General features: G+C 42.3%; 1 protein-coding gene across 9 annotated transcripts in view; it reads right to left on the reverse strand.

Annotated features, from left to right (window-relative positions):
* LOC138749973 (cytosolic carboxypeptidase 4) overlaps positions 1 to 12,404 on the reverse strand; it is a 257,666-nt gene extending 245,262 nt beyond the window's left edge. For all 9 annotated transcript variants that reach the window (XR_011348981.1, XM_069912088.1, XM_069912087.1 and 6 more), the window contains exons 1-2: positions 12,285 to 12,404; positions 532 to 668 (exon numbers count right to left, since the gene is read on the reverse strand). The gene's annotated coding sequence lies outside the window, so the exon portion shown is untranslated. The remainder of the gene's footprint in view (positions 1 to 531; positions 669 to 12,284) is intronic.
* Between the last annotated feature and the right edge of the window lie 6 nt (positions 12,405 to 12,410).

The raw sequence follows: 12,410 nt of genomic DNA on the forward strand, positions 1-12,410 counted from the left end.
TTGCCTGATATTCCCCTGAAGGCATTTCCATGCATTTTGATGGAAGAGAGATTTTTGTGGTAGATGTACTAGTACTGATCAATTAAAGTCAACCACAGGGAACTAAACAACTGAGTAAACACAGTTTGTCACTGTCAAGATCAAAAAGAGAAAGTAGCATTGCAAGACAATCTTTGATATGTAATCCAGTTGGAAACTGCAATGGTATTTTTCACAGATGCAGACACGAGAGTACACGTGGTGATCTGTCCATCAAGAGATGTAACAAGAGCCGTTATCCTGACTGAGCACTTACCATCCTTGGGATAATTGAGCTGGCTTTAATGTCAAACCATAGTGTAAAATAAGTGAAACAACATTTGACAAGAATGTGACAGTAAGAGAATAGACAACACATCTGCGCATGTTCCGTTGTACAATGCAATGCTTTCAGGCCCACACAATACAAGTAGCATTACAACAAGTACATTAAAAAAATGACATGGAACAGTTGGAACAATGTGCTTGAAATAGAAATTAAAAGCAACTGACCTGTATTTTTAAGAAATTGTTCTTTCGGGCTTCATTATTGAAATAGCCACCCACGATTCTGAGGTATGTTCTTCATCTCAGATTTCAGATTTATTGTCATACATGACATTTATTGTACATACATGACATTCTTTTTCCTGAAGGCAAAGCAGAATTACCACTTATTGGTAAGAAAAAAAAACACTGTACTCAACGTACACATGCAAATAAATAAAGAAATGTAATCAAACTGACTGCAATACAGAGAGAATTTTTCAAAAATCAATGAAGTGCACAAGTGAGAGTCCTTAAACGAGTCCCTGATGGAGTTTGTTGTTGAGGAGTCTGATGGTGGAGGGGGAGCAGCTGTTCCTGAACCTGGTGATGCGAACCTTGTGGCACCTACATCTCTTTCATCATGTCTGATCATGTATTTCTTATAAGTGTTAACTAAACAAGCTGAAAGAAATTTATGGAGAAATAAACATTATCAGATGAGCTCAATAGTCTATTGTTTATCTTGTGGATTTTTTTAAACACTTTTTTTGAATTACAAAGTTTTTTCTCAAATGATACCTTCAGTGTACAGCTCAAATTGCATTGTTGCTGAACTTGCAGATCCAAAAATAGATAATTACTGCAAGGGTCATTTTTTCTTATCCTCTGATCCCAGGTTGTGGAAGATCAACAGAATCCTGTTCCTTGGTTTCTGGCATCCTATACAACAGCTCTTCATGTTTATGACCTCTTCCATAGCCATCCTTGGGGGGGCGAGGGGGGTGGGGGTGGGGTTTCAAAGCACCTTGCAGATACTCAGGGTGACTGACTGTGATGTTTCTTTTATTGTAATAAAGAATCTTGGGTTCTTTTGCAACAACTATAATTTATTAACTTCAGAACTCAAGACCTCGTCGAGGCATCCATTTGGAATCTACCGCTAGCTGCAACAACTTGTCTCCGACTCCCTCTAGTGGTCAGCATTATCACTAGCACTGACTACTCTCTGCTGCTTCTGAGGTCTCTGTTCTCCCCATGGGAGTGCCCATGCGGCACTCGCAAGGTTTCTAACCTCCCTCTCAGCTGCTTCCCGTCTCTGATTTCAGCTGCTGTTGAGAGTCCCAATCTTCCCAGAATCTGCATATTCCTTGTTGAATACTCCTAGGATCTTTTCTAAATTTTAAAAATATCATTTACAGCGCAGTAGAAGCTGGTTCCAGCCATTTAAACTCGTACCCCCCAATTACACCCGATTAATCTACAACTATGTGCTGCTTGGAGTGTGAGAGGAAACCAGAGCACCCAAGGAAAACCCACCGTACAAACTCCTTACACTGCCAGATTCAAACCTATTATGCTGGGACTATAATAGTATCGCACTGACTACTATACTAACTGTGCCACCTGAACTGATCTCTGACTGAAACCTTATCCTCTCCCAGGACCTTCATCCTCATCTACTTCTGGGGTATTTGATCTCACTCTCAACTGACTTGCATTAATTATCACAACTAACTGAATGAAAATATTAATTTTCCAAAGTTTTATCTCTCCTATCTTAAACTCAACTAAAAATGTTGATGTTTTTCTTACATAAATCAGAAAAATATCAATCGTGTCATTGTCAAAAAAGTACTCAAGCCATAATATTTGACATCATGAGACCGCTGCTCCAAAGACAATTCTTTAATTGTCACCAAACTTTATAATCAAAATTAACCTTGCATCTTTTTGAAGTACAAGACAAGAGCTACAACACTGCCAATAAATATTTGCATTATTAGAAAATATGAAGGACTGGAGTAAAACAGGAAAGTCTGCAGACACCGGTCAATGAAGTAAAAACACAATGCTGGAGAAACTCAGCAGGTCAAACACCATATTTTATAATAGCAAAGATACAAAACCAATATTTCGGGCTTGAACCTTTCATCAAGGTATGAGCAAAATGTTGGCACCTGTACAAAACAGTGGAGGGGAGGAGCATAGTCCAGAGGACTGGATAGACTTAGGGGGGTGGGGGGAAGAAAATCCCTTCGCTGAGCACCCACTTCACGTGTGTATCCATGAGTCATCCACTGCATCCGGTGCTCCCGGTATAGTCTTTGTACATCAAAGAGTCTGGACACAGTCTGGAAGATCACACCCTCACTGTCCACATCAATGACAGGGATCTCCCAGTGGTCAGCCATTTTAATTCTGCGCCCCACTCGCGTGCTGACATCCTGCCTCATGCACTGTCAAACGAATTGAAGGAATAAAACATAATTTTCCATCTGGGCACTCTGCAACTTTCTCATCTGACATTAACATCGACTTCTCCTGTTTCTGCTAGCCTACTCCGTTCTCCCTCTCTTCCCCATCCCTCTGTCTTCTTTCCTCAAGCTCTCCACCCCCTTCCTTCTCCATTTTCAGTACCATCCCCCTTCTCCCTGCTTGATGGTGGGCCCTTCCTCCCTTATCCACCTATTATAGCCTGCCTGTGGGACTGTGCTCTTCTCCTCCTCCTGCCTCTTCCCCTAACCCTCCCCCCTACCATTTTGTTTGAGTACCTGCCTACATTTTTCTCATACCTTAATGAAGGTTCATGCCCGAAACGTTGGTGATGTATCTTTATCTTTGCTATATAAAGGACACTGTTTGACCCGCTGTGTTTCTCCAGCGTTGTGTTTTTACTTAATATGAAAGACCAGGTTGGCAAGGTAAGAAAACCTTGGATGATGAGAGAGTTTGCAAACTTAATCAAAAGGAAAAGGAGGCATATGGAAGGATCAGGAAATTACAATCAGAAAGGGCCCTGCAAGAATACACCAAGAAAATTGCAGAAAAGAGCTTGAGCAGGACATCAGGAAAGGTAAAAGTAGCCTTGTAGAGCAGAATTGAAGAAAATCCCAAGATATTTTATATTTACATTAAAACCAAGAGAGTGACAAGAGAGAGGATAGGTCCACTCAAGGATAAAGGAGAGAATTTAAGCTTGAAGTCAGAGGAAGTGGACGAGTACTAAATAAATACGTAGTTGGCATTCAGGGCCAGTGCCATTTGCTTGCAATTTGATCCATATCATATCATTCCAATTCAGAAATCTGTCCAAACATCTTTTGAATGTCATAATTATATTTCCTTCTACAGTTTCCTCCCACAACTTGTTCCAGATACAGACCACCCACTGAGTACAATATATTCCCCTCAGGTCCCTCTTAAACCCCCACCAACACCACCTTAAATCAATGCTCTCCAGTTCAACAATCATCTACTCTGGGGAAAAGTGTCACCTGTCACTTTATCCATGGCCTGGGTGCTTTTAGAAACCTCCACAAGATCACCCTCAGCCGCCTGTGCTGCAGGGAATAAATACCCAGTCTAGCTCACCTTTCATTATAACTCAAATTCTCCTAACAAGATCCTTGTTCAATAGTTTGTAGCAAGAGATAAGTGGACTAGTTAACCATGGGTCTGACATAGAACCTTAACTTGGTCACTGGGGAGACCAACTGTCTAGACTAAACAGATCCCCTGTACTCTGCCCTCTGTACATAATCTTTGGCTTGGCTTTGCGGACGAAGATTTGTTTGTGGCTGACAAGTCCGACGCGGGACAGGCAGACACGGTTGCAGCGGTTGCAGGGGAAAATTGGTGGGTTGGGGTTGGGTGTTGGGTTTTTCCTCCTCTGTCTTTTGTCAGTGAGGTGGGCTCTGCGGTCTTCTTCAAAGGAGGTTGCTGCCCGCCGAACTGTGAGGCGCCAAGATGCACGGTTTGAGGCGAGATCAGCCCACTGCTGGTGGTCAATGTGGCAGGCACCAATGGTGCCAAAGGTTCATGGAGATGATTTAGTGTGTCTTTACTTGTGTAAAATGTTTAAAAACTGATCAAATATATTTAAATAAATAAAGAGAATTAACATTTGCATATTTTAACAATTAAACAATCTTTAATTATATCAAGTACAGGTGTGCACCACTTAATGTCCGACCAGGCAACATCCAACCACATGCCCGTGGTCCGATAGGGTTATAAAGTGAAATCCCTCTTGGAGAACGCGAGAACAGGACTTGCTGGTAACTGAAGAAGAGGTAAGGGAAAAGGAAACTGCAGGAGGAGAAGAACAGGTGCAAAAGAGGTTCACCAAATTCTTTGCAAACCTTCAGTTTGATGAAGGCAACTAAAGAGATGGACATAAACACTGACTGCTTTTCACTGATAGAGAGGAATGGCCATCCCATGTTTGCTGCATTTAGAAATTTATGAATATAAAGCAAACTAGGCAAACAACACTGCGCATATTCTTGAAGAAGCCAACACCTCTCCAAGAAGAGCCTCAGCCAGGTTCTTCAGGCATTACAGTGATTGTTCATCAATGAAGCTTATTCGACCTGAAACCCTTCCAGTGGAACATTATGAGGAAGTCGAGAACTACGATGTTGATGGATCCTGACCCTCTTTGTTAAGTTGTGTGAGATATCGGCTAATAAAGAATTTCCATAAAAGTTTAAAAAGTGAAGAAATTCCTATGCATTTCTGTTCTAAGTAGACACCTTTCAATTCCAAAGTTATACAATCTTTCTACATTTATTCTGTTCATGCCTTTCCAAACTTTTCAAAGAGATCCCCCTCATTCTCCTAAATTCCAATAAGTTCAGCCTCTGGCTGTCAACCTCCTCATAAGATTGTGAACTTTCTCTGAAGCCTCTCCATCATCAGACATCCTTTCTTAAAAAAGGAGGCCAAAACGGCTCACAACACTCCAAGTGAGGTTTCAACATTACATCCCTGTTCTCTGTGCTATTCCTCTTGAAATTAATGCCAGCATTGTAATGTCCTTCTTCACCACCTATTGTTGTGTGGGAAGGGAAAAGTTTGGTGGGTTCAAAGAGCAATGAGTCTGGACATAGGCTGAGCATAGGAAAAGACACAAGAGATCACAACAGGGATTACACCCCCCCCCCCCCACCCCAGTACCCTCAATCACAAGACACAGTATAATTAGTCACATCAGGTTTAACATGACCGACACAAGCAACTGCTTCCGCTCATACAAACACAGTTCAACCCAGTCACATCAAACATAACACTACTGATACGAGCAACTTGGCACAGACTTGTAACAACCAAGGATTACAGTACCCACCAATCCTTGTTTAACATGGGCATGGCTCCAATGCTATCTATCAGCCCCAATCCCTGTGTAGTGCACACCTTACCAATGACTCCTCTTGCATTGTCCACAGTTCGCGATCTGGAGTGGAGCAGGATTCATCTCAGGACCAAAGAGCAAAAGAGAAAGAGCGACTGTGCCTGGTAGGCTTTAAAGTACAGTAAGATAAAGGGCCCAGCCAGGTAGCACTAGATTATTAAAGGAGCCAAGAATCAGGTGTGCACCAATGGGTTGGCAAAGTCCACCATGATAGGCAGGTGTTGTGACTTCCAACTAGGTTCAAGACAGAGGCCACATGAGCCTCCACAATCCACATTCCCACCAGATTTCAGATGTCACATAACTCTCCACAATCCACACTACACTCAACATGGAAGTTTACTTTCATGCAATCCTGCACAAGGAATTCCAGGTCCCTTGGCTTCTGAGCATTTTCAATTTTCTCCCCATTTAAAACATAGTCTTCCCATTTATTTGTTTCTACCAAAGTGCATGACTGTACACTTTCCGACATTATATTTCATTTGCCACTTCTCTGCTCATTCTTTTAACCCATCTAAGTCCTTCTGCAGCCTCTATGCTTTCTCTACACTTCCTGCTCTTCCACCTACCTTCATATCATCTGCAAACTTGGCCCCAAAGCTATCCATTCCATAATCAAAATCATTAATATACAACATAATAAGGAGCCCCAACACTGACTCCTGTGGAACACCACTAGCCTCTGGCAGCCAACAAGAAGATGATCCCTGTATTCCGACTTTCTGCTCCTGCCAATCAGCCAAATGTGCTACGATGGTTCCTGTTAAACCAGGGGCTCTTGTTAAGTAGCCTCATGTACAGCAGCTTGTCAAAGGCCTTCTGAAAATCCAAATACACATCCATTGTATCTCCCTTATCCAGCCTGTTTGACACATCTTCAAAAAATTCCAATAGGTTTGTCAAGCAAGATTTTCCCTAAAGCAAACCATACTGGCTTTGACCCATCCTGTCAATGTGCCTCCAAGTACTGCATTACCTCATCCTTGACGACTGACTTTAACATCTGACGTCAGGACAACTGGTTTATAATTTCCTTTCCCCCTCCCTTCTTGAATAATGGGGTGACATTTGCGATTTTTCCGTTTTCTGAGACCATACCAGAATCTAATGATTCCTGAAAGGTCATCATCAATGCATCCACAATCTCTTCCACTACTTCTTTTAGACCCAAGAGTGCGATTTATCTGTCCGGGAGACATCCAGCCTGAGACCATTCAGCTTTCCGTCCACCTTCTCCTTTGAAATAGTAAATGCACTCACTTGGCCTCTCTGATACCCTTTGACATCTGGCACACTGCCAACATCTTCCACAGTGAAAATACTCATTTAGTTCCTCTGTCATCTCATTGCCTCCATTATTTCTCCAGCATCATTTTCTAGTGGTCCTATATCTCACTTCTCTTTTACTCTTTAGAGGTAACATGAGGGGGAACTTCTTTACTCAGAGAGTGGTAGCCGTGTGGAATGAGCTTCCGGGAGAAATAATGGCGGCGGAATCAATTGTATTATTTAAGAAAAGGTTGGACAGGTCTATGGATGAGAAGAAGATGGACGGTTATGGGCATTGTGCAGGGAGGTGGGACTAGAAAGGGGTGTTTGGTTCGGTGCGGACTAGAAGGGCCTAATGGCCTGTTTCCATGCTGTAATTGTTATGTTATGTTACTTGAAGGTTTTTGTATCCTCCTGAATATTATCTGCTGGCCTACTTTCATATTTCATTTGTTCCCTCCTAATAGCTTATTAGTGATCTTCTGCAAGTTTTTAAAAACTTCCCAATGCTCTATCTTCCCACTAATTTGTAAGTCCTCACTTTTGCTTTTACATGGCTTTGACTTCTCTTGTCAGCCACAGTTGTGACATTTTTCCATTTGAATATTTCCTCTTTTTTGATATATATTTATGAACCTGCACCTTCTCCATTTCTTGCAGAAAAGCCATCCATTGCTGTTCTATTCCCTACTAGTGCCCCTTTCCAATCTACTCTGGCCAGTTCCCCTCTCGTACCATTATAATTCCTTTCATTCCACTGAATTACTGACACATCTGACTTTAGTTTCTCCTTGTTATCCCTGCTGGACCTTATATAAAGAAGAGAGCCCACTGTCAATTCTCCACTCAACAAATACTTGCTTAGCCATGAGACTTGGGAGATGGAATGTGAAATGAGTGGCAGCTGTCTGACCTCTGTGTTTGAATATACATGCACACAAATCTGAAGTGTTCAGAGTGGATTCCTTGTCAATGTGAAGCAGGGAAATTTTGTTCTTCAGATGTTAAAAGTGCAAGAAACAAAACAAACATTATCCCACTTTACACTCATTTAAAAAATTCCCTACAGCCAAGGAACACAAAGTTTATGTCACTAGTCCTTCCACATGACTCAAATGCCCTACATATGATTGATGATGGGTTTGGAAAGGGACACAAATGCTTTATCAAAGTTTTACTTGTATGGAAGAATGTGAACCTTCTAGAATCACCAGTGATTTCATTTTCTCATATGAATTTTTACCGCTCTATATTTTCTTTACTTTTACAAATACACTGGTGTCTTTAATGTATAAATAAATGAAACTAATGCATAAAATTAATGCATATGAGAAATAAAAATAACTAAAACATATCAATCATTATAGACGCATTTGCAAACTTTAAAGACCTGTCCCAATTATGAACTATCCAGTCCTCATACAAAATATTTTCCTTAATAAAGTGTAAGAGATTACCGCGTTTGGATAAGCAGAGGGATTGGATAAATATTTAGGAAGGAATATTTGACAGGCTTCAATACATACAGATTAATATGCAACCCAGGATTTTTGACCTATCCCCAAGTAATTTAAACTGATGATGGAAATGAATACTGACTAATGATGGTTTTAATCATTTTTCATAATACCTTGCTGTCATCAACTAAGGCCTGTCCCTGTCAATCTTCAGACCAACATGAAAGCAGGTTTTAAGCCAGGAAGACATGAATATACAAACAATAAATAAAATGTTGCAGCTTCCACAAGTCTGAAACAAAAGCCACTGAATGCTAAAAATACAACATCTATAGATAAAGGAACTGAAGGCCAGTATTTTGTTGATAAGCAGTAGTACTATAGTAAAATCCCCGGTATTCGGAATTCAATCCGCTGGGCGTCTCACCCAAAGTATGTCCTTATCCCTGCCTAATTAGTCTTTATCGTTAATAGTATATTATTAAATATTTATTTTTTTTTAAATGTAGACATACAGCTTTGTAATAGGCCCTTTCAGCCCATAGGTCTGTGCCGCCCAATTTACACCCAATTAACATATACCCCGGTGTGATTTGAACAATCACTGGTGCCATAACAATATTGCACCAACTGCTCCACTAACTATGCTGCCCATGTACGAGTAAAGCTTTAAATGTAAACTTTGGGGCAGCTGCAGCTTGGGCAACATTGCACCAGTGATCAGGATTCAAAGTTAAATTTAAATTTTGTAAGTTACAGGAATTACCTGAGCAAAGTGAACTTAAGGACTACAATAATGATTTTTTTTTTCAAATTACATTTTGCACTGTCTTTTAAACTGTTTATTCTTAATGCAGAGTGTGTCTCAGGCAACCAGAAAATTTTCATATCCAGCATCTGCCATCCCCATAGCTGCTGGATACCAGGGATCTTACTCTCCGTGAAAATAAATAATCACAAAAATGGTTTGGTTCTTCACTAATATCAATGATAATTGCTATAGATAACAACTGAAATAAATTCATCTGTCGCGGGTTGTGTGCAAGCGCAACTAAAAGATTGAGACAACAGGCCGACGGCTCAAAAAACACAGCTGCTTTACTTTGAGTTCCGTGCTCCAGCCTTTAAGGCTGTGTCAGGTCCCGCCCCCCCACCCCGTGTTCCGGCACTTGCATCACAATGACACAAACGCGTATGTACCCTTCCGGTCTGGACCGGAAGTCAGTCCCATGACGTCATCTTCGCCACGGCTGCCCCACTGACTGCGCGTGACAAGCAGGGCCGTTTTGCCACTACAACTATGTATATCACCACAAACCATTCTTTGTCTGTGATTGGCTTTACCTTTCTTTTTTTCCAATCTTATATTTTCTGCACCCTCCATTACCTTAGTTTCTGCTTTTAATTATTCATTCATAGAAAAGAACTGTTATTGAGAAGGCCATAATGATTCCCTGTCCGTAACTGCCCTTGAGAAGCTGGCAAGGATTCACCGACTTGAGGAGCTACAGTTGTGTGACTCCTGCTGCACTGTTGGGGTGTTCCAGGATTTCCAGCAAGAAACCATGAAAGATCAGCCATGTCCATCAAGTAAGCTTGATAAGTAACATGGAGAAACTCAGAGTCCACAGCAATCTATGCTCCTGCCTTACTCTCCCTTTGAGATGATCCATGTTCAATAATGGTAAGATGCTGTCATATAAAGTCCAACAGAAATGCCATTTATATCCTGAAGATGGTGCGGACAGAGGGAAGAATTGCTTACAATAGCAGGTGAGTTACCAATCAAGTCAGCTGCTTTTCCCTGAAAATGTTCAGCTTCATGCGTGATGTGAGAGCCATTCCTGACATGTCTCAAGGATGATGGAAAGCTCCTGAACTATCTGATTTCAGCTATCCTTTTTGGCACAGTACAGCCAAGTCAAGTTTATTGCCATCTGATTTTCATAAAAGTGCAACCTGACGAAACAGAGTTCTCCAGTCCTCGTTGCAAAACACACATACAGATAAATAATACGCATGCAGAATAAGTTTTTATATACAAATAAATAAATATCGCTTCATGAATATGAGAGACTCGGATGGTTAGTGACCAATTCCTTTGGTCATTCAGTCTTCTCACTGCCTGTGGGAAGAAGCTGTTTCTCTGTCTGGTGGTGCTGGCTGTGATCCTCCTACGTCTCTTTCCCAATGAAAGCAGCTGAAAGATGCTGACTGTGTGCAGGGTGAAAGAGGTCCTCAATGATTTTGCGTGCCCTCTTCAAACAATGATCCCAGTAGATTCGGGGGTGGGGTTCGGGGGTGGAGGAGGGAGAATTCAGTGATCATCTCTACTGCACTTACAGTCCTGTGGATTGACATCCATTTCTCTGCAGGAAGCGTACAACACTGTGATGCAGTCAGCCAGGACTATCTCAAAAGAGCTCCTGTGGAAGGTTGACATAATGGTCATTGATAGCCTTGCTTGCATCAGTCTTATCATGAAGGACAGTGCTGTTGTGCCTTCCAGACAAGAGTGGAGATGTGTGTCCACAATAGGTTACTAATTAGGTGCATTCCAAGGAATTTATAGGTGCTTGATTCAAGGTCAATGGTAACCAGCCAACCAAACTTACAGAATGCCAATGGTAGGAAACAGCTAACACAGTGTTTGTCATGGGGAGATTATTAAACTCACTCTTCGTGGAGATGGGTGTTGCCTCATACCAGTGCAGCACAAAAATTAATATCCGAGTGCTGTCCTGATCATATTATGTTATATATAATGCCCAAAATGCATTATCTAAAGGTTGTAATCTTATCATATTTGTGTTATCACTAACTAATTGGCCTTCTGCTAGTAAACAAAAAGCAGTTGAAGAGGATCAAAGCTAGGACACTTTCCAGAGGAATGCTTACAGTGACATATCTTCCCCTCTCTACCTTCGGTAGGGACCGTTCCCTCCGTGACTCCCTCGTCCACTCATCCCTTCCTATTAATCGCACCATTGGCACATTCACCTGTGCCCGTAGGAAGGGCCACACGCACCCACACCTCCTCCCTTACCACCATTTGGGGCCCTAAACAGTTCTTCCAAGGGAAACAACACCACTTCTGTATTCGGGGGTGGGAGGGGGGGGGGGAGGTCATCTACTGCATCCAGTGCTCCCTTTGTGGCCTTCTCTACATCAAAGAGACTGGACACAGACTGGGAGATCACTTTGCTGAGCACCTTCACTCTGTCTGCATCAGCGACAGGGATCTCCAAGTGGCCAATTCTGTACCACACTCCTGTGCTGACATGGATGTCCATGGCCTTGTATACTGTTAAACCAAGACTACCTGTAAATTGGAGAAGCAACACCTAATATTTCATCTGGACACTCTCCAGCCAGATGTTATTAACATCAACTACTCCAGTTTCTGCTAGTCTACTCCCCATTCCCCCCCACCCTCTCTCTTCCCCATCCTTTCTATTTTTTCCTCTAGCTCTCCACCCCTTCCCTCTCCAATCAGTTTTTCCCCCTCCCCCTGTTTTCTGGTGTGCCCTCCCTCCCTTATGCACATATTATGTCCTCCCTGAGGGACTCTGCTTCTCCCCTCCATTTAGTTTGGGCGCCTGCCCACTTGTTGTTCATGCCTTGATGAAGGGCTCAACCCAAAATATTGGTTATGTACCCTTCAGCCTGCTGAGTTACTTCAACGAGTAACTTCACCCTGGGCCTGAGAGGTTTGATTGATCAACTTCCTTATTGTCAGGTGGACCCGGGCTGGTGGAAGTTTTTCCTTTTAACTCCACTTTACCGGGGCCTCTTGAAAAATAATGGTTTGGACCAGGAACCTAGAGTTAGTGGTAAACGTGGATGGTGCATACCTGCCAGTCTGTGGGCTGCTAAATGTCTGCATGGTTGGTTCCCATGGGTTTCGTAGAGTGAGGCAGCTTCCAGGCGGGTGCAGGGCAGGGCTGGGCTGAGCAAGACTTGCTGCCCCAAGCCGGCAA

The sequence above is a fragment of the Narcine bancroftii genome, chromosome 14 (assembly GCF_036971445.1).
Source record: "Narcine bancroftii isolate sNarBan1 chromosome 14, sNarBan1.hap1, whole genome shotgun sequence".
NCBI lineage: Eukaryota > Metazoa > Chordata > Chondrichthyes > Torpediniformes > Narcinidae > Narcine > Narcine bancroftii.